This window comes from Terrapene carolina, unplaced genomic scaffold, assembly GCF_002925995.2.
Source record: "Terrapene carolina triunguis isolate 2854851 unplaced genomic scaffold, T_m_triunguis-2.0 Scaffold180, whole genome shotgun sequence".
Classification (NCBI taxonomy): Eukaryota; Metazoa; Chordata; order Testudines; family Emydidae; genus Terrapene; species Terrapene triunguis.
Window position 1 is genome coordinate 259,740 of NW_020664531.1, and position 18,121 is coordinate 277,860.

General features: G+C 41.2%; 1 protein-coding gene across 1 annotated transcript in view; it reads right to left on the minus strand.

Moving 5' to 3' along the window:
* The window catches only part of LOC112113137 (cytochrome c oxidase assembly factor 1 homolog), a 38,260-nt gene extending 22,161 nt beyond the window's left edge, over positions 1 to 16,099 (minus strand). Inside the window, exon 1 of the mRNA XM_024209323.3 lies at positions 15,998 to 16,099. The gene's annotated coding sequence lies outside the window, so the exon portion shown is untranslated. The remainder of the gene's footprint in view (positions 1 to 15,997) is intronic.
* Between the last annotated feature and the right edge of the window lie 2,022 nt (positions 16,100 to 18,121).

Genomic DNA, 18,121 nt, shown 5'->3' on the forward strand with positions numbered 1-18,121 from the left:
AATAATCGCCCATGGAGGGGGAAGGAAATGGGACACCTTGAAAATAAAAATCAAATGGCATGGAGGTGTGTTATTAAAGGAGCAGAATAATTATAGTAGCTGTAGTTTGTACTTATTAAAGAACTGACGAGCCTGTTAACACTTTGTTACTAATCAGTGACTGTTTCTTAATTGTATTCCTCCGTAGACAGGCACAAAGGCAGAGGTGGTGGAAACAGTCACACCTTCTTTTAAGTCAGTTTGGAAGCTTAATGTTTGTTTTTCATCGCTTGGTAATCTGTTTGTGTACTTCCTACTTGTATCTCTTCCAATTGGTTCTTCCCTAGTACTATAATCGAGCTCTTATATAGAACTTTTTCATCAGTAGATTTCAAAGCTCTTTACAAAGGATGTCAGTACTAGGAGTCCCATTTTACAGATGGGGAAACTAAGGCACAGATTGGTGACATGACTTGCCCAAGGTCACCCAGCGGCAGAGCCAAGAGTAGAAACCAACTCTCTCCAGTCCCAATCCAGTGCTCTAACCAGTGGGCCACTCTGCTCTAGCAACATAAGAAATAGGAGGCCATATTCAGACATGGTACAAGTAGGAGCAACTTCATTGAAGCCTCAATTGATTCCAGTAGAGTTCATCTGTTTATATCACAGCAGAATCTGTTCCATTGTGTCTGTTCTTCTTACTGTCTGAGTTTATGCAGATGACAAAAGAAAAGGCGGGTGGGGGAAAGCAATTGTTTGCCTGCTTCTTCAAAAAAAAAAAACATACACTCTCTAAAGTAGACAGATGCCTTAAGACCAGATCCAGGGCATCAATTCATCTTTTGGGTTCAGCTGAAGCATATAAAACACTCTCAGGCTTTGCTCTAATGGTTTTTGACACTGTCAGGCTCCCTTCAGTGAACTACTGCGTTGTAACCAACTTGACAGCAACTATTGTTCTACATTTATTAATACCGTATGTGCTATCTTCAAAATGACATGTTCCAAGGCCAGGCCTCAGCTGTGCTCAGCTCTTGCTGCAACAATGCAAGACAACTGTGCAGGCCTCCTGCTGATAAAAATAAATAAATAAAATTAAAATAACTGTTTTTTAAAGTGCCACTGACATGTCTTTTTAGGTTTCAATTGCTGTTTTGAGGTAATTTCTTCCCAGTGCCTTGAAATTCTGAGCATCTCTTCTTATAAGTTTTTTCTTTTTTGGCTTCTCAAGGCAAGGGTTCTCTTCAGTCCTTTCAGGGTTTGTTTGTATGTTTGTTTAAATAGACTCAAGTTCCAGAAATGTGAATCTACAAAATAATTAAACTTCAGAATATTTTTACTCTTTTATTTTAATGTAGATGCTTTTCTACAAGGATCCTAGTCTCTGCTACAGTCTTTTTAATTCAGTTAACTATGTTTACTTTATCAATAATCTGATGCACATCACAGAACCAGAAGTGTTTGATTAGCAGCGGGGGAATCAATAACTTCAAGCATTTGGCAGCTTTGTGTAGAGGAAATCATTTGTATTCTTGGTTTAAATCGATGACCCTGTTTTCTTTGCTGCTCCAACAGGAAATTACAACCTCACTGAACATTTATTTGGATAGTGTCTTCTGCAATACGCTTGCACATGTTCAGGGGAATACAATACAGTAACCCTAGTAGTGCTTCTGTGGTGATTTTTGTTTTGTTTTTTAATTTTAAAGACAATGTATTCTACAAACCATACTACACTTTTGCACACAGATCTCCAGGCTGCAGGCATTTTGATTATTTGGAAGAATATTCATGATAAAACAAAGTATTAGAGAGTCTTCTCAGTTTCTAAAAGCACTATCCAAAGGTGAAGAAAAGCTCTTTAGACAGGATTTAATAACTAGCCAATGAATTACTTTGCATGCAAAGCGTCATCTTTACAAGTCAGCAAGATGCTCTAGTTTTCCAGAACGTAACTTGCCATCTTCTGTGATGTTAAAAATTTCAGTTGCAATCCTTTCACGCTAGTCAGACCAACTGATGCCAGTGTGAATGAGTAATATTGATGTTCGCTTGAAGTGTGAGTGAGAGAGAAATTTAGCTCTGAAGTGTTAAGTTCAATTTTATGAAAACACCAGTCTCCTCTAGCTGCCCTCTATATACACTAAACACTTAAAACACTGCTGCTCTTGTCAACATCTTACCCCTACTTCCCATAATGCTCTTCCAAAGAGGTAAAATTGTTGGAATCAATGGTAATAAGTAAAGCACCAACACCTATGCTTGACCAATCTCTTAGCTTTTCCTCTCATCAGGTTTGTATTAGCCATTTCCTACTAGGTGCTGAAGTTCGCAGACACAATTACCTCCCCCTTTAAGCCTATGTTCATCACTTTCCTACAATGTGACAAGACTGCCAACTCTGAAGTTTGGTATTCCCAGGCAACGCCCAAAACAGAGTACTCTAGCTTGTAGTACAATAGAATGGGCAGGGCTGGGCTCTCCTTGCACTTCACTCTTCCCATTACTCATGAAAACAACTTTTGACTCTGAAAAATATTTTTATAACCTTGGGAATATTTTCATCTGTTCAATAGGTTGGATCAAGATTAGATAGAATAAAATATTAATTGTTAAACATAGCCGCCACCGCCACTCCAATTTACTATGCACATTACTGTCTTTTTTTTTTCCATCTTGTTTTTAGCAGCCCTTCTATGCTCACTGTTCTTCTGGCACAAAGTAGAAATACTCATTTTCAGGTGGTATTTCAAATGTATTATTAGCTATGTCATGGCTGGCCCCTTCTGATGTAACATGCCAATTCCACTCTGCTTGGAGTATGCAAACTGGAAGCAACACACTGCTGTTAATCCCCTATTTTGTTTGTTGTAAATTCTCAGGCCTAAGGCTGGCCTCCCGGATCCCTCTCTAAAATGGTTTAATAGCTTGTAGTAGAAAGGCAGTCATGTTCACCTTATTCCCTCCCTTAGGACTCCAGCCGCTCTAGCTTTTCCAGGCCTTGCCAGCTCTTCCATCATCCAAAGTGAGAGCACCCCTTACATCTTCTCAGTTTGCTGCATGCCCACATGCACTCGCTCTCTGCAGTGTCCAGCTACTAACTGACAGAACAAACAGAGGTTCCACATTGAGGAACAGGCCTGGTATCCATTGCCCAGCTGACTCTGTTCTATGAAGTTTGTCAGTGCTAACACACTTACAACGTGCATTTCTCTTCCCCTTGAGATGTCACAAGGACAAGGTCATCCTTGCAGGTTGTACAATGCTGGCTGGAACCTTTCAACATCATAGCTAAAAATGTTTTAAATTGGGGGGATGGGGAGGCAAGAGGGAAAATAAATTGCTCATTCCATAAATATGAACGGGTGGGTTTGGTTTTATGCTTATGACTGATAGAGAGAAATTATGATTATATATAAAAGATAATGGAAAAACTGTGGAGTGACCCATAGCATTGTGTACACAAAGAGGAGTGGATTTTCTGCCCACAAAAGAGAGGCCTGCTCTGTTAGACACAGTACGGTGTACACCGTAATCAGTCTCTTGAAGTGGTGAAGGGTGTGTTTTGTGACTAATGCATTTCACGAGTGTGACGAGCCACTTTCATCATGCAGGTTGACTTTACTAGATAAGTAATTTAAAAAAAAAAAATTAGTTGCCAGAGCATGTACCATTGCCCTTTTAAGGCTGTGTTCTTCTGCATGCAGAAACTGGTTGGGAATCAAAAATGCTGATAAACCTAAAAACTGCACTTTGCTTCAAAACAGAAATTGTGTTTTCTATAACCCATGGTCTTCGGGGGTTTTCCCCAGGAGCCAAAACGTGTGTCTCATGTGGTTTGTGTTTACAAAAAAGAAAATATAATTCCATATGGGGAACAGAAACTAGATTACACTGCAGGAAAAGAGATTTAGTGCTGCATAGTTAAAGTTGATTCAAATGAAAAAATTAGATCAAGAGCTGCATCCTGAGTTTAGGGAAAAACAGATTACCATTTGGCTCAGTTCTTGCAGTACAACTGAGGGCCCAATCCTGTAATTGTCACATGGTCCCAATTCTCCTTTCACACCAGTTGTATACTTGTGTGTGTGTGTGTGTGTGTGTGTGTGTGTATATATATATATATATATATATATATAAAAAAATATGGCTCTCAGTTATGCTTGATTTTATACTGGTGGAAGTGAGCACAATCAGATCCTATGTTTGGTAGGAGAGTGTTTGCAGGAGGCGAGACCTTAGCAATTTATTCAGTTATAATTAGTTATACAATGAAACATTTAAAAAAGCAAAAATGTGTTATACGCTGCTCCTGCCACCCTTTCTCTCTCTCTCTCTCTCTCTCTTTCTGCTTCTAACCACTGAGCAAATAACTTGTACTCATTGTTTACATTTACAATATTTATAACTAAGAGCTCTATTTTGTCATGCTTATTCCCACTGTGATAGCTCCAGGAGGGGGTCCCACTGTTTTAAATGGGACTCACCCCCCAGTAAGGTAAGTCTCTGTGCATGAGAGAGTGGCAGTGTAAGGCTTATATGCAAAAAATGGTAACAGTAAGATAGCAAAGTCTGCCTATAGATACGCAGGGCTCGATTCTCAGTCAGTCTGTTCCTGTGCAGAGCCCACGGACGGGGTTGGAAAAGGGGCAAAGTGGGCTTTAAGCTGCATTTTCCCATTGCCAGTACTCTGATCCAGTATATTCCGGCTTGGGGTTGCTCCAGCTTGCTCTCTGCTTCCCATGGGCCCAGATAGCCAGAATGGAATGCACTGTGGACACACCCCTCCCCTAGGCCATTTTGCTTTCCTTCTACTCTCCACCCCTGACAACCCCCTATGCCAAGGGCTTGGAGTTGGGCTAGCAAGGGCTGTTCGACACTGGCAGGGGAGCTCCCTTAAGTGGAAGGTTTTCCCCAGAGGTTATCTAGTGCTTTTTAAGGACCCTTTATACCAAAAGGTGTAGTAGAGGAGAGAATTGGCTCCACAATGTCTGGGTGTCTTGCCTGCCCATGCCCATAAGTGGCTATTAATCACCATATACATTGTAGAGTATAGCTGAGGTAAGTGGGAAGAAAGCAACCAATAATTTTTAAAGTAGCCAAAAAGCTGCTTTATTTTAAAGGGGAGAGAAGGAAACCATACCCAAATCAGCTCATTAACCGTGATTCTATATGTGCTATTGGTACTTTATGGGACTGAGAGTCTAAGCCGGTACACTGTTGTAAGTAACAACTTGCTCGTTAAAAATGGATAGGAATGTTTTAATTAATCCCATGGTCATGACAGAAAATTAAATCTTTCCTCCACTATCCAGCAGTTACACTTGCAGGAAGGGTTAATTATCTGGTAGGAGGCAAACCTGGCAGATACAGAATTCCACTCCCCAGGAAATGGATACAATATCATTTTTGATGGGCCAATCTTTCCTTAGTCCAAATAAGCCACTGATTTAATATGAAGAATCAAGTGGTTTGAGCTCCCTGCTGGCTCCTGCTCCCTTGCATTGTGCCTCAGTTTTCTCAGCCAGGACGGTTTGATTTTTAAAATGTACAATTCAAAGCCAAAAATGGCATCTTATTGCCGGAAAAGGCAATCACGAATGAGAGCAACGGAACAAGAGAGAAGGTTCTGGGATTTGTAGGAAGGGTATTAAATGTTCTCTGACTCCAAAAGAAGGGTTTGGGGACAATCTTTTCAAGTGGCATGCGGGCTTCTGGGGAAGGGAATGTGGGGGGAGGCTAAGAAGAGCACAGAGGATTGCTAACCTCTAGAGCTTCAAGGGAACAGTGAAAGAGCAACGCTTTATTCAGGTCTGGCCTTAAACACAAGCAAAGTAGGGGATGGTTAGATCCCCATGCAAAGAGAAAATCATTGGCTATCCTATGAGTCCTAGAGAGTCCCAGAGCCCAGGCACCAGCACAAATCTGAATGTCTAGAGTGCAATTTTATAGCCCAAGCCCCGTGAGCCCGAATCAGCTGACACAAGCCAGCCGCGGGTGTTTTTATTGCAGTGTAGACTCCCTAGGGGGCTGGATGTTGCACACACTCTGGGTCGGATCCGCTGGCATGGCCCAAAAGCACAGAGTGCAAGTCAAGTGATGTGCAAAGGTGATTTAAAGCTTTCCATTGCATTGCCCTGATCCCCATGCTGCTCTAACTTACAAAGGCCTGCAACAGACCATATCCCCTTTTCTGTAGCCATGTCCCCTTCCCTCTGCTGCATTAGCAGCAGGGAGAGGGCGAGGCATATGTCAATGGTATGGAACTGCAGGATCACTCTTGTGCTTGAGTGATTCCTGCCAGGGGATGGTTTAAAATGGGTTTATGGCCTGAGTATACTCCCGGAGCAACGCAAAGCAGCTTGAGGACCTGGCCTGGTATATTCAGTGCCGAATGCATAATTTTTAGACTGTACGCTCTTTGGGGCAGGGACTGTGAGTTACACTGTACAATGCACAGTGGGGCCATGACCTGGTCAGCCATTAGGTGCTATTACAATATAATAGAGTAGGCTACTGGATGTATTATTGTTAAACTATCTAATTAAGGATTCTTATTGACAGACTAAGGGCTTGTCTACACTTAAAATATTGCAGTGGCACCACTGTAGCGCTTCAGTGAAGACACTACCTATGCCAACAGGAGGGGTTCTCCCATCGGTGTAAGTACTCCACCTCTCTGAGAGGCAGTAGCTAGGTCAATGGGAGCATTCTCCTGTCGACCTAGTACTGTCTACACCAGGGATTAGGCTGGTTTAACTGTGTTGCGGAGGGTGTGGATTTTTCACATCCCTGATCGATGAAGTTATGCCAACCTAATTTCCTAAAGTAGACCAGGCCTTAGTCAACTTCCACCTTTTGATCAAAAGGGAAGTGGCAACAACACAGGGCCACAAGGGTGTAGGGCGCCAAGAATGGGGAAGACAGTAGATGATCCTCAGGGATTCAACAAAACCACTCATTTTCCCCACCCATGGGCAACACTCAACACTATCAACACTACTGTACGTGTGTGTTACCTATGCCTACTTTGCAGCAGGACTAAGTGTTAGTAAATATGACTTGCAATTTCTAAACATGATGTTTAAAGTCCCATTATAAACATCAGGTAGCTGACAACAGAAAAAAATCCCCAATTTTGTCCAACCACTTTAAATTAATTGAAAAAAACATGCAGATTTTTTACAAAATTAAACTTCACCACATGTGCAGAAAGAGGGTAACTGACTAATTAACAATTTCAGTCTTACTTCTAAATACAGCTTCCAGCTCCTCAATATAACTTGCATACTAGGAGTCCTTGGTGTCTGACTCTTGCTATGTTTGCAATAATGAATTAATCTACAATGGCCCATATGTTACTACTTGTTTGTTTGCCTGTTTATCCATTATTCACGAATTCGCCTACCTGAAAATGCATACATTCTTTTTTTTTTCTAGAGGCAGCTACTTGTTTGCATGTGTAGCATTTTTGCTTACAATGGGACACTCAGTACAGGAGTTGGAGTTTTCAAAAATAAAATATTATTCATGCTGCAGCCAAGATCTCGTTTAAAAAAAATATGAGAGGGTAAGACAGGCAATGAAGGGCAACTTTCAAGATACGACTAAACATCAGTTAACCCTTGCCAATACAGTACGCAGCATTTACCCGAGTGTGTGTACAGCACCTGGCACAATCCTGATTGGGGCCTCTGAGCATCCGAAGAAGTGGGTTGTAGCCCACGAAAGCTTATGCTCTAATAAATTTGTTGGTCTCTAAGGTGCCACAAGTACTCCTGTTCTTTTTGCGGATACAGACTAACACGGCTGCTACTCTGAAACCTACCAAAATACAGATTATAGATGATAATAAAACAGTACTTCTTTAAAACACCAATAAAATGTCTTTCGTCCATTGATCTTAAAGCCTCTAATCAAATCACTAATCACCTAAGCCTCAACAATAGTCTTTGAAACGTTAGACCTACCCTATTTCTATCAAACCAAGCTCTAAATAATCAATTGTATTCCTTGCTCTCTGCTTTGTTTTTGACAACAGCGCCCTCTAGTAACAACTTGCTCTAGCTCTAAGTAGGTATTTCAACTATTAGTTATGTCCCACAGTACATATTACATCACCTTTCCTGAGAGACATGTCTGAACAGTTCCCCTTCTCTTGCTTTATCCCTTTCATAATGTCCTTCACATTCCTCTTTCAATATTTGCTGTTTCTCTTTGTGATGGCATTCAGTCGATGGCATTTAAGAAAAGATTACATAGCAAAAGGGTTACTCTTGGAGCTGGTTTCCTCCACTCTCCTAGGGAGAAACTGTAGTGCACCGCTCTCAGAAAAATTCAAGCAGCTGCTGTTGGTTTGGGGAAAGAAGGAGAGATGCCAACATACAACAGGTTCTGTTGTTTTCCCTGAGAGAGTGACAAACGTAGTGAACAAAGAACAAAAATAGACTTCATATCTAGCATGGTCTGGTTGGGACTGGGAATACAGATACTTGTATTCTATTAGAAACCATACCACTTGTCTACTGTGCTCTTTGCTTGCCTAGTTACAAATATTGGGCCCAATACAATGGCCACTGAAGACCCTGGTTAAGATTTCTATTCGCTTCAATGGGCATTGAATCAGTCCCTTTCTGAGGTTTCATTAATTAATGTTTTTGAAGTGCTTTCAGGAGCTCTTTGGATGAAATGTCTGGTTCAAAGCCCTCTGAATTAAATGGGAGTCTTTCCTTTCACTTCAACACATACTTTGGATCAGGCCCTGTAAGAGCCATCTATATAAAAAACTTTTGGGGCAGAGGTTGAAGGAACTCGGTGTGAAGCCGGGGGAGGGGGAGGGGAAGGAAGGAAAAGATTTCACCTCTGACCGCCAATGCTCAGATCTGTAAACTTGAAAAGCTTTAATGGAAAAAAAAAATTGTATGTCAGGTTGTTGTTTTCCATAGGCATGGTGAAGTAGACTGGGATTATCCCTTACAGAACACAAGCCAAAAAAGGCTGAGCCGTTAGTTTGAACTTTGTTTGATGAAAGGTAAATGGCAGAAAAGTCAGTTGTGATCTAGCTGCCATGCAAAAAAACTGCATGTTTACACATGCCAGCTCTAATGTGATTTCCTGATCGTGTATTATATTGATCGGTCTTACTGTATAGATTTCCCGAGAATCATACTCCCTATTGCTAACTTCAAGAGATCAAAAATCTTTTTTCTTTTTTTTTTTTTTTTTTATTTATTTTTTTTTTTTTTTTTTTTTGGTCCGTTCTTTGTTTTTTTTTTTTTTTTTTTTTTTAAACTCCTCCTGCCCATCCTCAGGTGTGTGCATATGACAATTAGTGTTCCCCACTCTCCCACGTGTACTGGATAAGGTGATTTTGGCACCTGTTGCAGGAGCTCTCATCCCCACATCTGCCTGTCTCCTGCCCAGCAATTAATCCTGTCCTTCAGCCCCCCTCAGTTCAAACCCCAGCATCACCACCTCATCAGTTCAGCCCCCCTACTCCATCAGCCCCTACTGCCCTCAATTCACCCTCCCAGCACTCACCCCATCTGCTCAGAACCCAGCATCAATACCACCCGTGCACCCCATCAGCCCCCCCACACCCCTCTGCAGCCCCCAGGCCATAGTTCAGCCCTCCAGCCTCCCCTCTACTCCTCTTAGGGTTCTTCACCCTCCCAGGGGGGCTGGTGGGGTCCCCTCTCCCACTTCTGGGGCTCCCACTGTCAGCTCCACAAGCAGGGGGCAGGGGAGGCTGACCGCAGGAGCCCCAGCTGCCTGGAGCTTACAGCGATTTCTAAGTAAAATTAAGCCGCGTCTGGGGAAAAAAAAATCCTAACATTTGAAAGTTCTATTGCAAGATCACTCAAGAGGCTTAATTTTACTTTGAATTTATTGTGAGAGACGTGATTTCTATCAGACTTTCCTCCTAAATAAGAGACCTTCCCACACTGGTCAGAGAAACCATTATAAATGAACCCTGTTAGCATTGATAATCTGTGTGTTTAAAACACTGCTGTGCTAGGGATCTGATCCAGAGCCCATAGAAATCAACTGGAATCTCTCTATTAACATCTGTAGGCTCTTCATCAGGTCCTATTTGCATTATCTGATTGATTAAATATAAGTAAGGATATGAGTCCGTCACAGAGGTCATGGATTCCATGATTTTTGGTGACCTCCGCAACTTCAGCCTTGCGTGGCAGGGCCCTGGCTGTCAGCCCCATGAGGTAGAGCGAGTCGCAGGTGGCGGAGTTCCAGCGGTCAGCCCTCCCCCCTCTCAGGGCAGCAGGGCTTGGACTTCCATGAACTATTGTTTGTTGACCGCAACCTCTCTCTGACTTTTACTAAAAAATAACCATGACAATATCTTTAATATGTTATAAAATAAATACAATCATCTTCTATTGCTACATTATTCTCCATCCTCCAGGACCCCAAAACGCTACAAAAACAGCAAAATGCTGTACAGTTTGCTAGATGCTTAACTTGTGAGGCTATGTTCAATAACTGAAGCATATTATGTACAGAATAAATTGTACCAACGTCCTCAATAAGTTTAGCCTAATCCTTTTTATGTCAAAGATTAGGGCAGATAACTAAGTGGTAAAATACTGGATGTTAAAAGGGTGAAACACTAATAATGTTGAATCAAAGCCTAGTGTACTGTTGATGTTACCCAAATAACATAGTTAAAAGAACAGGAAATAATTAAAGCAGATGGGAAATCTTCTACTGATTATCCAGGTGGGACTAGTACCTCGGAAGTAGCTAATGCAACATCATAATGAACAGTAGAAGTCAGTGCAAGCAGGGACTAGTCTAGTTTCACCAAAATAGTATGATTAATGCTGGATGGTGTTTCTCTTAGTATACTTCCTTGAAGTTCTAAGTCTAGAGAAGGCAAGAATTATTGGGAGATTCCATTGTCACATTTACTGTAAGAATCTGAAATATGAAACTATTCAGGGTGGTCAGAGGTTTCCAGTTAATTCCGAGCAGAAAAGAATAATCCAAAGAAGAAAAAATTTTGCACCAAAGGAATCTGTTTCTGAGCTTGCCCTACAGATCTGACAGCTTTGGGTTGAATAACAAATTCCTGTTTGTTTGTTTTTCTGCCCTCCAAAAAACAGCAAAACTGAATCCAAAGTTTGCATCTGATCCTCCTCCAACTGACCTCCATTAAGAGTTCTGCCATTGACTTCAATCAAAGCAGGATCAGGCCCTTAAGTTCGGAGAAGAGGGTTGAACCTGTGGCATTGTGTCCTACTCTCTTTACTGCCATGCTAGAGAAGCACCTACCTGTGATCTGTGTGGGTGGGGAAGGGCTGTCTCTGCAGTTTCTGGGGGCAGAGCTTCCCCAAATGTGTGGGACTTCTCAGAAGATGAACATTCAGATACTGTTACGTGGACTCCCATTCTGCACTCTCAAAGCTCACCCCTACACTAAAGAGGATTTTTGGCCCTGACAGTGAAACAGTGGGGACTTGCTGCCACAGGGGATGGGAGAGGGGCAGTATCATAAAAATCACTGAAGTGTCCTAGACCTCCTCAGATGTCCTGAGGATCCTCTGGCTCTTTGTATATTTGCATGTGCCCCGGAATCCCCATCTGCACCCAAAGAGATAATCAGCGGGGAACTCCACAAAACGGTAGAGTTTTTCCACTTAGCTCTTCCCCTCCCACAAGTTTTTGAAGCAGGAGGGAATGATTTGGCCCTTTATTTTTTTTATTTAAATTTCACTAATTTTTGTGATACCTATCACCATGACAGCTAGGCAGCCTAGATACAAGAATTAACAAACTCCTCCCCCTCCATTCCCTTGGACCAATTACTTATGCCCTAACCAGAATGGTTTAAACAACATAAATAAGACTAACTGGACAAAAATCTAGAAAGGAGGAGGTTGGGCCACTTTTAGAAAGAAAATGCAGAGGGGAGACAAGTCAAGGGGCAGAAAGGAGAAGAAAGATTTTATTCTTCGTCTCTTCCTGTTATCTCTTTCCCTTTTTTCCAAACCTCTTTGCAATTCTTCAGCTACCATCACTACACATAATTCAACAAAACCTAGTCTCTTTCAAGTTATAATGAATTAATGCTTCCCACCAGGACATTACAAGCTTTCTAAGGTATGGACAACTGACAGTTTAGCAGTGTTAGTAACTGCAACAACAAAAAGAAAATACCCTATTGTCCACCCACACACAGCAATGGAAAATAAAACTTGTTATAGTTGAGAGCTCAGAGTACAGTGCCTGTGAAAACTGCAACTTCTAGTAGAAGTCTACGTTATTTGCATTTCCTCTTGTTACATTCGATTGCTGGGTATTTATTAAACAAAGCACTCTCTTAAAGTTGCAATGTTTATACTTAACATTAATAAATTATCAAGACATGATTGCTTCAAAAATCCATTGCCCGAGGTCAAGCCTCAGAAATGGAAAATGTAATTTCAGAAAAAGATGAGAGCAACTGCTGAGACATGTGAATTTTTAATCACAGGTTAGTACAAATGACTAACACTTATGTAACATAATTGCTTTGCTATTTAGACCTGATATTTGTATTTCTGGAGATAAAGTTCAAAACTTAGCCATGTTCTTTCTACTTTCTCTTTCTATAAAAATCAGAGGGGCTGCTGGATTCTGGAAGAAATTTTTTTTCTTGATTCCCATGAAAAAATTTTCATTGAGCTTTTTTTTTTTTTTAAAGTAAGGAAATAATGCTGCGTGATGGATACAAATGGAGATAGTCCCAGGAGCACTGCAATAGTTAAAAGATCTGTCATGTCTAGAACTATATGAACCTTTGAGTTTCATCTAGTGTTAACTTGCATTACAAAAGAATTGCAGCACTCTAGTACCATCACCTTTATTTGTATTGAAATCTATGTAACATACGTACAGTATTCTAACAGATCAGGTTTGTTTCATGATGTGTCAACACAGGATTATGTGTAGTTGTGACTCAACATTGCCATTTTGGTTGCACCATCATGATGAAGCAAACGTTGTAAATGTAAGATCAGGATGTTGCACTCGTCTCTTCCCCTTTCCCACTTCCCACCCTACCCCCTTTACTGTTTGAGGAAAGCCTTGTTTGTGTATCTCTGTTTGGAAAGGTATGAGGCATAAAGACCATTTTCTGCCCCTTGTGGGAGGGGCAATTGGTTTGTGGGGGTTCCCACATCATCACTCCAATTACTCAGCACTGCTTTGTGTGTTGGCAAATTCAGGGAGCATACAATTCATGGACAGCAGGAACGGCGCAGTGGCTGGGGCACTGGCCTGAGACTTAAGAGACCAGGGTCAATTTCCTGCCCTGTAACAGACTTCCTGTGTGACCTTGGGCAAGTCACTTAGCCGCTCATGCCCCGGTCCCCAATCTGTAAAATGGGGATAATACTTTCCAACCTCACCTGGAGGCAGGTATGAGCTTAAAAAAAAAAATCAGCTATTCGGTAGCCAATTTTACATCCATTGTGTTGGAGCAGGACTGAGGGCCCTCATTTAGTCTATCTGTCCCCTGCATGTTGTTGCTGCTCTTAGGAAATACAGCTGTCAGTAGGTTTTCCTGGCTGAAAAAATATGTTCATTAAGGACAGAAAATATTTAATTAAATTTTAATTCATAAAGTGAATACTACGAGGTTAATTATAGCTTTTTAAGAGGCAGTGTATGGGATTTGGAGAGATTACCTTCTGGTGTTTTGCACAAAGTGCTGTCTCTTCCGCAAAGCTCTAATTAGCTGGCTTTTTTTTTTTTTAATAGCCAGTTTCCAAATGATTGCTCAGTAGCTCCCATTTTGTTCTTCATCAGCAGTTTCTCCAGCACAGCTGCTTCAGAAGAGGAATATCCCTCCAGTTTGCATTGCAGGGAGCAGACAGATTATTTATTACAAAAGGTGCAAGCTAATGGAAGAGCAAAATGCAGGCCAGCCTAGTTCAACACCTGCAATTGTCTCAAGAGAGGCTACTTGTAAATAAATAAAGGAAACAAACCAGAACCGGGGGGGGGGGGAATAGACCCTTTGCAGATATGGGCAAGCAGCTACTCCAAGAGCACAATTCTCTTCTTAAATCTGCAGTGTGCGTCTCCAGTTGTCTAGTCTGCTTTCCATACCTATGTCAAACTCCAACTGTCATCAATGGAAGATGAGAACACGTGAAGAAAGCAGAATTTTGGAGCGGAGATCTATTTTGTGGCTCTGAAGAATTTTTCCTCTAATCCTTTAGTTGTCTTCAACCCACTTTTTTTTTTTTTTTTTTTTTTAAGGTTAAAAATTTGACCTATCCTTCAATTGCCTATATTTTAAATCTGGCTACTTTCCAGTAATGTGCTGGATGCCTCAAAGAACAAGGGTAAGACGGTCTGTTCAGCACATCATTAAAGCAAGGGCACATATACTACCCTAGGAAAGTTCTCTGTAAACATATGGAGTAGCTTTTTCTTAGATCCCGACTTCACGCTCTTTGCAGGTGATATCATATGTGCCAGGAAACCTCACTGCACACTAGAACCAGACTACTGAAGTCTGTTTTGCTCTCCATGTTTTTAATATTATGCTACTGAATGAGTTTTAACAGCAAGTTAACACTGTTGGTTATTAGTGGGTAAAATTTTTCAAAAGTGCAATAGATGCTTAGATGTGTAAGTCCCATTGAGTTTTTCAATGACCGCTAGCTACTAAATGCCAAAGCCACTTTGGAAAATTTTAACCACTGTCCCTTAACATAGCAACTGCTTTGCTGCCCATGTGATGCCCACCCAGCTGGTGGATCTCTTAATCCACATTGCAAAGAGCCACCACAACTGTTGGAATCTCAGTTGAGAGGCCCAACACTGAACAGATAGACACAGAGATACTTTTCATGGCTATAAATAGTCCCCAGACCAGGTAGGAGGCATGTTGCTCAGGCAATGTGGGATAGCAGGCATTGTCACTGCCCAGCCTGTAATAGTTCTGCAGTTAAATGGAAGCCTACCATCCAAAGCTGTTGATCTATCATCTTTCATGAGTACTAAACTTAGTTGCGTGCAAAATGCGCCCCGCCTTATGACTCTTGACTCAGCAGGGCATATGATGTTCCAGCATACTGTATGCTGGTGACTTCACATGGAGTGGGAGCTGGTGAAGCTTGAAGTTAAGACTAAGCCAAGGGCTGGGTAAGTTAGCAGCGTACTATATGCCGCTCTCACTCTGGTTATTGGAGGGATTCAACACCTTACTGGACTTTTCAAATCCTACATTGTTAAAGGATCCTTCATCTAACTCTGCATGTTTGGGGGCCCATGAATGTGCGTGTGTAAAAATGACTTTTTTTCTAGCACTGAACAATGGTTTTAAGCTGCACTTATTCTGACTCCTATGTATTAACCTAATGTATGTGCACAATGGGCCGTATCTTGTGGCCTTATTCATCCCCATTCAGTCCAGTGGTCTATCTGTTCGGTGGGGCTAAGAATAGCATCATGTGTGCCTCCCTATGAGAGTGGGTGATACAAAAGCACTGCTGTGTTTGTAAAGGACCAAAGCTTCGCCCTTCTCTTGTCTTGTGTGGTTCTTGAAATAACAATGTGATCTGATATTTTTTTTCTGAAAATTGGATCAATTCCAAGTGGGTGCATGACAGGAGCAAATAAAAAATAAACAAACCTAAGAAGCATTCTCTAATCACTTCTAACTTTTAGAGAGCCGCCAACACCTCTTGGGAAAACATTCTATTTAGAAAACTTTGCTTATGTTCTCTCAGAGTTCTTCCCCTGACTTATTTAATTAAAATTAAATGAAACTTGTATTAGAAAAAACAGAAGCTTGGTTGCTTAGGGATTCAGATCCAGTGGCTTATTCCTTTCATGAAACCTAAATCATGTCCACTGCATCACAGCCATCACCACAACACCTAATGGTGGATTATAACCCCAAATAGGGAAACAAAGATTCTGCTTTCAGGAGCATTAAAAGGGAAATACCGACTGTGATCTATGTAAGTGTAGAACTGTCTTTAGGAATGTGAATATTTACCTGAGGCAGCAGTCTCTGAAGATGAAATGTTGATGTTCAACTACAGAAAGGAATCCGCAGATTTCTGTGGCAATAGGAACTCTTCAAGTTCCAGAACTTTGGTGCCACCTAGTGGAGGGATTTTAAAATATTATTCGTGTCCATCAATTTATCTCCTTTTTGAAAGCAATAAATTAAATACTTCAAATCAGTGTAAATCCAAATGAAGATCGCCATCTCTCTCTTTTTAAACAGCCATGAGTATATCACAAATAAAAATTAAGTAGTCATAGGATAGTACTCTCACCAGGTTAGTGACAGCAAAAAATATAACTTTCTTAACTGTAAAACAGACTTTGGAATTCTGCACAGCTAGGCACTAATTTTTCCTTCTATTAAAAGAAACATGCAATATTTAAAAAACTGCTTGTCCTTGGGCATTTCCTCTTAATAGAATACCTCCAAAGAAACAGGGCAAAAAATCTTAAAGCTCATCAGGTTCTTGAGCAGGGGAAAGCTTCATTATAACCAGTGGAGATCTCTCCAGGGACCAAAGCATATTAAGCACTTAAATAAGCACTATTTTGTTCTGAGTCCAACTGGTCTTGCTGTCAGATAAACTTAATCTCCACATATTAATACACACAGCGTGCAGGCTTGCCATTTATGTCCTAACACAGCAGTAGGATTTTCAGAGGGATTTGTTCCCTTTAAAATTTAAATCCAAGCTACAAACTGCAGAGTGTGGTTTTACCATGGACATTGCTGAAAAACAATGTAAGGTTAGATAAAACATCTAATCCTGAAAGAATCCCAAAGCCTTCTGTATTACATAATTATACTATCCTATAGATCACACTTACATATCGAGCTATAAGGAGACTTACTAATATAATGTAAAAGATGCACAGTGGGCGTGATTCACTGTCCGGTCAATGGCAGATTGCACTGAACAAGCCCTTAGAACTGGCCAGCGGAAAGAGCACATTACTGACCTTATTAAAAACTGTTTCAGTAGGGCCGAGAGGGGGCAAGCCAAATTGCATGGGATCCAAGGAAGTGTTTAGGGAGCAAAAGTAGAGGCACCAGGTCTAGACATTGCTTAAGATGCTTGGAGGCAAAGGGGGGCTGGGGATGAGGCAGTGGATGGATTGGTTGAAGACTGCAGAGAAGGGCTTGATGAAAGAAACTGACAGTCAGAGGCAAGGAAGGGACAAAAGAAGAAGCAAGAGGTTGACAGACCGGAGAAGGTAGGGCTGAGTGATTACTCCAAGTAATACTGGCCTTTTTACATCACACTGGAATTGTGGAGGGGAAATGGTAGCATTACTGGACTGTACATAGAGACTACACAGTTGTACATTGTGGCATCTTGACTAGAGTGGGAAGTTGGGGTGGGAAGGGTCAGACTTGCTTTGATTGTAACCTCTTTGAGGTAGGGACTGCCATTTCTTATGCGTTTGTACAACACTGAATACAATGGGATTGGGACCTTTAGGTGCTACTGCCACATAAATGTAAAATACTAATAAAAATCAAAGACACTAGAATCACTGGCCTGATGGTCTGTGGGCCATATGTGGTGGGTGGGTGGGTGATAGTTTATGGCCCACACAGAAATGTACGTGGTGTGGAGCAGATGGCAGTCAGTGTTTCCCGTTTATAGGCAGAGGTAGGATAGGGACATGAGGTCAGACTTAAGGTTTTGTAAATGGGCAGTGTGATCACTTACACTTGCACATTTATTTCAGCAACTCTATGAAACGTGAGGTAATTTGAATATGGATTTAACTGCCATTAACTGCTCATTTTCATACTTTTAAATGCTTACTGTTTTTTAAACTGCAACAACCCTTAGTGTACACACACTAATATTAAGTAGCAACTTGTTCAATGTTTAAAATAGAGTCTTGCCTGTGATATTACTGTGTTCTGATTATACAACGCAACAGTGACCCGTCCAAAACATGAGTCATAATTGGCCAACTCCACTCCAGTGGAGCTCCACCTACTTACATGAGCTACTTACATATAGCCCAATATATGTAATATTGCTTTTCCATGCAATAAACTAGATTTATTTTTTTTTACTATATGGTCTTCTTGAAATCAGTAACATAATATCCTACTCACTAAAATAGTGTA